Here is a 7,420-nt window from a genome sequence, read left to right as displayed (position 1 = left end):
ATGTGTCCCTTCTTGAGACAGCAGGTGCTATAAGGGAAGGGTGCCCTGTACCAGTCCTCATCAGCTACTGTCCTGCAACTTTCAGATGCATCCTTTCTCTGTGACGAAGCCGTCTCGTCACTGACAGCTGTCCCTACTGAGTCCATAAACGCGCACACCGACACACACACACACACACACACACACATACTCGCCTAGTCAGTTCCCCGGGGACAAACTCCCGCCAAAGTCCGACAGTCATATTACAACAGTAAACCACACAGGAATACAGTCTGCCTCACGTAGCGACTTATTAAGGGTGCACACTTAATATTTTGCTAGGCTTATTGATTATATGGCGTTTGCTGGTTACTTACCGTCCTCTTCCTGTCACTGCTGTGGCTTTGGTCAAACCCGAGGCCATATCCAACCCACTGTTAAGTAGCCGACCTGGCCGACATCCGGAAGTGACGTCACGACCACGTGAGCACTCCGGTTCGCGCCAAACATTTTTATTTTTAAAAACCATTTATTACTTTGCTGTTTCTGCTACTGTGATTAATATGAATATTCGAAACGAATGTGTAGAATTTGTGTTATTTTTGTAATTATTTTATTTATGTGGAAACGTAACAAGAACTTAACTAAAGTGATTTATTTGTAGAAATTAAGGATTATTAAGCATAAGGGGCGGGGCTTAGAGTATTTAAAGGGAAGCCTGAGAAGAAGGATGGAGTCATTCATTGAGTTGCATTGCTGGCAACTGGAAGGATTGAGCGGAGACAAAAGGTTGGATTATTTTTGGCTGGTCTAGAGAGAGACAAAAGTTGTATGTTTGTTATTTTTCTTATTTTTTCTTTTTGTAAATATGTAAATATAATTGGCACTGGAGTTTTTGGACATTTCTTGCACTGCTGAGCACCGTTTGGGAGCCACGGGCACAATAAATCCACCACAAACTGACAAGCGACTTGCCTGTTTTATTGGTTGGCGAAGAACCCCGCCACAAGTGGTGTCAGAAGTGGGATGGCAAGTCGTGGAAAAAGGTCAGCCCGCCCACCCAGACGGACTGGATTACGCTCACAGGCAAAGGAGGAGTTGGACCAGGACGCCGGTGCAGCAGGTGGCGAGGAAACCGGCTGGGACACAGAGATGACCTCGGAGGAAGAGGAGGGGACGTCTCTGGCTTTTCCTGGACCCTCGGGGGTGTCATCAGACCTGGTCACCGTGGTGAAGACCTTCTTGGAGGCCCAGCAGAAGAGGGAAGAGGGTTTACTGCGTGAACTGCGGGACCTCAGGGTGTCCCTCCGACCTACTGCCCCTCCGCGACCTCAAGCTCCAGCTCCTGGATCCGCGACATCAACCCCCATCACAGCAACTCCTAGTAGCCCAAGACTGGCCCGGCCTACACCTGCCCCTCGCCGGCGTGAGATTGGCTCTTTCACACCACTGAGTGATGCAGAGGAAGCAGTAACTGGATCAGACCAGCAGAGACCAGACTCTATATACCACACACAACCAAAGATTCCTCCATATCAGGTGGGAGAGGATATTGAAAACTACTTGTTACGCTTTGAAAGAATGGCTAAAACCTGGAAATGGCCAGAGACTGAATGGGCATGCAGACTGGTTCCCCTTCTCTCAGGAAAAGCTCTGGAGGCATATACCTCCATGGATGAGGATAGAGCGCACTCATACAGAGACCTGAAAGAAGCTTTATTGAGCAAGTTTGATATATCACCAGAGACATACAGACAAGAGTTTCGCTGTGCATCTGTGCCACATGGAGAAACGCCCACTGAGACATATCACCGCTTAAAAGGACTCTACCGCCGTTGGATTCAGCCGGAGCAACGGACCAAAGAGCAGATCGGGGAGGCCATCATCCTGGAGCAACTTCTTCGCATCCTGTCGCCAGAGGTGAGAACCTGGGTGAAGGAGCATGAACCAGCAGATGGACTGACAGCAGCAAAACTGGCTCTACAGTACCTCAATGCACGCAGAGGAGGACCATCTACACGTACCACCACCTTGGCTCGACCCACCACCAACGTACGGCCTCCAGCCGTTCCGATATCGCAGGTCTGGACACAACGGGGAGCAACAGTACGACATCCTCCAGGTATCACCAGCACAGGGACTGAACAACCAGCAACCGGTAAGACACTGATTTGCTATTATTGTCAGCAGCCTGGACACAAAGCTTCAGTTTGTCCACTGAAAAAAACAAAAGTCACTGGTGCATGTTATGTACCCAGAAATGAGCTGGAACCAACTGAAAATGACAAAATGAGGAAGAGCGCATATAAAACTGTGACAGTGAATGGTGATTCTGTAACAGCACTAATTGACAGTGGTAGCTTTACATCACTCATCAGCAGACGTCTTGTTCCAGTTGGTAATATGGACTACAGTAATACCACAGACATTGTGTGTGTTCATGGAGATAATCATGCTTACCCTCAGACTGAAATAACTGTGTTAATCGATGAGCAGCCTTATTTTCTGACTGTTGGGGTGGTAGATAATCTGCCTGTGGACCTTCTTTTGGGGAGGGACTTGCCAGTGTTGATGTGTTTGCTACAGAAAGGGGAGATTGATGAAATTGCTGGGAATGATAATGTTGATGCTAACACCAATAATACTGCTAATGCTAATGACCAGGAGTGTGTTTCTTGTCCGGTTATTACTAGAGCCCAGGCAAAGGCTGGGGTCATGCCTCTCCCAGACTTGGATGGTAGTCTGTGTGAGGGTGGCATAAAAGGGCCTAAAAAGTCTAGACGGCAACGTCGTTTTGAAAAACAGCTTGGTATAACTGAACACAATGTACAAGGTTTAAACACAGACAAAATATGGGAGATACCTGAAAATATTGTGGAATTACAGAAGCAAGATAGCACATTGGAGCCCCTGTTTGCCAAGGTGAGGGATGTTGGGAATGTTAATCCTGTGGGGAATGATTTCTTTATTGTTGAAAATGGTATATTATATATAAGCAGTGACAACCACAAACGCCTTGTAATCCCAATTAGCTGCAGACCCTTAGTAATGCATCTAGCTCATACTGTTCCATGGTCAGCCATTGTCCACGCTTTGGTTGAACTGTTTTCCAGAATGGGGATCCCTGATGAGATACTGACAGACCAGGGTACCAATTTCTGCTCCAGACTGATGCAGCAATTCCACAAACAGCTAGGCATCCATGCTATTAAAACCACACCCTACCATCCGCAGACTGATGGACTGGTCGAGAGATTCAACCAGACTTTGAAGCGGATGCTGCAGAAATTTGTGGCCGACACGGGTAAGGACTGGCATCGCTGGTTACCTTTTCTCCTCTTTGCCTATCGTGAGGTTCCTCAAGCATCCACCGGTTTTGCCCCGTTTGAACTCCTGTACGGCTGGGACGTCCAGGGACCCCTGGATCTACTCCGCAAAAGCTGGGAAGGTCCTGCTAGCAACACCGAAGAGAGAGGTGTGGTGCAGTTCATCCTGGAGATGAGAGAACGTTTGGCCAAATACAAAGAAGAAGCAGAAAGTAATTTACAAGAGGCACAACGGACACAAAAGAGATGGTACGACCAGCAGGCACGACAGCGGGACTTCAAACCGGGTCAGAAGGTGCTCCTACTCCTTCCTTCCTCCAACAGTAAACTGTTGTCAAAGTGGCAAGGACCGTACACCATTACCCGGAAAATGGGCCCTGTGACATATGAAGTGCATCATCCTGAGAAGAAGAAGCCGAAACAGACTTACCATGTCAACCTACTAAAGAGATGGAAAGAACCTCAGAATCAGGTGGCGACGGTGGGCCTAGTGGTGAGAGAGGAAGAGTTTGAGAAGGAAAACCCAGGTTGGGACACCTTAACCCAGACTGCAACACCAGTGCTTTCCCATCTCACACCAGACCAAGCATCAGACCTTCTACAAGTGTTCCAGGAGGCACCGTCCCTGTTTGGAGCAACGCCAGGCAGAACCTCAGTCACGCAACATGTCATCCGGTTAAAGGACAACCAACCCATCAGACAACGTCCATACCGTGTTCCTCAGCAGCTGGTTGGGAAACTGAAGGAGGAGATCACAACCATGTTGGAGATGGGGGTGATCGAGCCATCAGAATCAGAGTGGTGTAGCCCAATGGTCCTCCTAACCAAAAAGGATGGCTCACTACGGCCCTGCATCGATTTCCGAAAGCTGAACGCCATTTCAGAGTTTGACGCCTATCCCATGCCAAGAATTGATGACCTGCTGGAAAGAATTGGATCTGCCACATACATCACCACACTGGATATGTGCAAAGGATACTGGCAAGTACCTTTGGAGCCCTCCTGCCGACCCTACACAGCTTTTCGCACACCTGCTGGCCTCTTTCAGTTCACGGTCATGCCGTTTGGCCTCCATGGAGCCCCAGCAACCTTCCAGAGACTGATGGACAGGGTCCTCCAGGGGTATGAAGACTTCAGTGCTGCCTATTTGGATGATGTGGTCATCTTTAGCAACACCTGGGAAGAGCACATCAAACATCTGAGGAGAGTCCTGGGAGCCATTCAGCAGGCCGGGCTGACTTTAAATATTGCCAAGTGTGAGTGGGCTAAACAAGAGGTTCAATACTTGGGATACCAGCTGGGACGAGGAGAGGTACGGCCACAGGTGGACAAAGTGGAGGCCATCCTTAACTGCCCGCAACCACGGACCAAAAAGGAGGTTCGTTCCTTCCTGGGTTTGGCTGGCTGGTATCGCCGTTTTGTACCGCAGTTCGCAACCATCGCTGCCCCACTTACAGCACTTACCACCAAAGACCAGAAGAACCCTGTGGCCTGGAATGAGGAATGTGAGGAAGCCTTCAGAGCCCTTAAGGGACAGCTGTGTTCATCTCCGGTCCTGCGCAGCCCCGACTTTAACAAGAAGTTCCTGGTGCAAGTGGATGCATCAGCCGTGGGAATCGGAGCAGTCCTGGCCCAGGGTGAGGAAGGAGCTGAACAACCCATCCTGTATCTGAGCAGGAAGCTACTTCCCCGTGAGACCAGATACTCTGTCATTGAAAAAGAAGGACTGGCAATAAAATGGGCATTAGAAAGTCTGCGCTATTACCTGGTGGGCAGAGAATTTGATCTAGAGACTGATCATCGTGCTCTTACCTGGATTAGTTCAATGAAGGACAATAATAGCCGGCTTACACGGTGGTACCTCTCACTGCAGCCTTTCAAGTTCCACATCCGCCATCGATCTGGAAAATCCAATGTCGTAGCAGACTATCTGTCACGGTTGCCAAACATTGCCAACCTTGGGGAAGAGAGGGATAATGTGACGAAGCCGTCTCGTCACTGACAGCTGTCCCTACTGAGTCCATAAACGCGCACACCGACACACACACACACACACACACACACATACTCGCCTAGTCAGTTCCCCGGGGACAAACTCCCGCCAAAGTCCGACAGTCATATTACAACAGTAAACCACACAGGAATACAGTCTGCCTCACGTAGCGACTTATTAAGGGTGCACACTTAATATTTTGCTAGGCTTATTGATTATATGGCGTTTGCTGGTTACTTACCGTCCTCTTCCTGTCACTGCTGTGGCTTTGGTCAAACCCGAGGCCATATCCAACCCACTGTTAAGTAGCCGACCTGGCCGACATCCGGAAGTGACGTCACGACCACGTGAGCACTCCGGTTCGCGCCAAACATTTTTATTTTTAAAAACCATTTATTACTTTACTGTTTCTGCTACTGTGATTAATATGAATATTCGAAACGAATGTGTAGAATTTGTGTTATTTTTGTAATTATTTTATTTATGTGGAAACGTAACAAGAACTTAACTAAAGTGATTTATTTGTAGAAATTAAGGATTATTAAGCATAAGGGGCAGGGCTTAGAGTATTTAAAGGGAAGCCTGAGAAGAAGGATGGAGTCATTCATTGAGTTGCATTGCTGGCAACTGGAAGGATTGAGCGGAGACAAAAGGTTGGATTATTTTTGGCTGGTCTAGAGAGAGACAAAAGTTGTATGTTTGTTATTTTTCTTATTTTTTCTTTTTGTAAATATGTAAATATAATTGGCACTGGAGTTTTTGGACATTTCTTGCACTGCTGAGCACCGTTTGGGAGCCACGGGCACAATAAATCCACCACAAACTGACAAGCGACTTGCCTGTTTTATTGGTTGGCGAAGAACCCCGCCACATTCTCCAACACTTCCTTTTCAAATGGCTGAATTCTCTCATCTGCTTGTCATTCAGCTCTGCAGAGGTCTGGTAACAAGCTATTAATTTGATATAGGTGTGTTGGAAAAGGGATGAATTTAAAGGTTGCGGGATGAGGACTGGACTTGGGCACCCGTGCTATTAAGTAAAGGTTCTCCAGGATGGGAAGAGGGTCACCAGTGAATTTCTGGGCAGTGTTAAAAACCCTTTGTGGAGTCCTCTTGTGTGTCTCACACAGAGGTGCTTTATGATGGCTATCAATAGATCTCCTTGAATCGTTCCCTCGTCCTGAGCATGCGGATCAATATAGTTTTATTTGTGTAGTGCCAATTCACAACATTTGATCTCATCAAATCTTGACTTCAACCCAATCAGCCAACCTCAGCATGCAAAAGGCAACAGTGGAAAGAAAAACTCCCTTTTAACAGGAAGGAAAAACCTCCAGCAGAGTTATGGTGTTTTAATTTATATTTAAATAACCATCATGACAATTTGTGAGCTGCATGGGGGTGTGATGGTTATCACCATGGCATCACAACAAGAAGGTCATCGGTTTGAGCTTTGGCTGGGGCGTGGTGGCCTTTCTGTGTGGAATTTGCATGTCCTCCCTGCATATGGGTGGGTTCTCTCCACGTACTCCGGCTTCCTCACACCATCCAAAGACTTACATGTTAGATTTTCATTTTTTTTTTTTTTTTGTCATGCAAAATACTTTTTTTTTTTTTTTAAACCACATCTTTTAATAATTTCCAGGAAAACAAGACACAGTTGCAGTGATTTAATAAGACTTTTAATCATTAATATAACTATATTAAAAGGCCAAAAATCTGTAAAATTCTCAATAAGTTTGAAAATGAATATTTGATCTAAACAGCTTGATTCTTTAAGCAGTCTTTAGCAACAGTTCTCCACACATTTTGACAGGATTTGCAAATCCTTTCTTTGAATTTTGGCCAACTGTTGTTTCATTCATTAATGTTGTTTTCCAGGTTCTTTGGATGATCCATCCTTCTGTCAGACCTCTTAAGTTCTGGGGTGGATCCATCCCTCCATCAGACCTGTTGTTACTGATTTTCAGTCCAGTTCTTGAGTCATGTGGCATACCTCAGCCTTTACGCCCTCTCCTGACAGCCACCTCTGATGAGGCTTCGGCCAACAGTAGATGGATGATGATGTTTTTATTTATGAAGAATTGTACATTGTATCTTAAAGTGCTACAGTTCAAATCACA

At 46.6% G+C, this 7,420-nt stretch overlaps 1 long non-coding RNA gene across 1 annotated transcript; it reads right to left on the bottom strand.

Annotated features, from left to right (window-relative positions):
* Positions 1 to 2,105: 2,105 nt before the first annotated feature.
* On the bottom strand, positions 2,106 to 2,886 carry LOC121640215. The gene is made up of 3 exons (XR_006010401.1): positions 2,843 to 2,886; positions 2,440 to 2,559; positions 2,106 to 2,196 (listed from the first exon to the last, which is right to left on the bottom strand). It is a non-coding gene; the product is annotated as an uncharacterized LOC121640215 (long non-coding RNA).
* Between the last annotated feature and the right edge of the window lie 4,534 nt (positions 2,887 to 7,420).

The sequence above is a fragment of the Melanotaenia boesemani genome, chromosome 5, assembly GCF_017639745.1.
Source record: "Melanotaenia boesemani isolate fMelBoe1 chromosome 5, fMelBoe1.pri, whole genome shotgun sequence".
Lineage (NCBI taxonomy): Eukaryota > Metazoa > Chordata > Actinopteri > Atheriniformes > Melanotaeniidae > Melanotaenia > Melanotaenia boesemani.
Note: the sequence above shows the minus strand (reverse complement) of the source record. Positions and strands in the feature narration are given on the sequence as shown.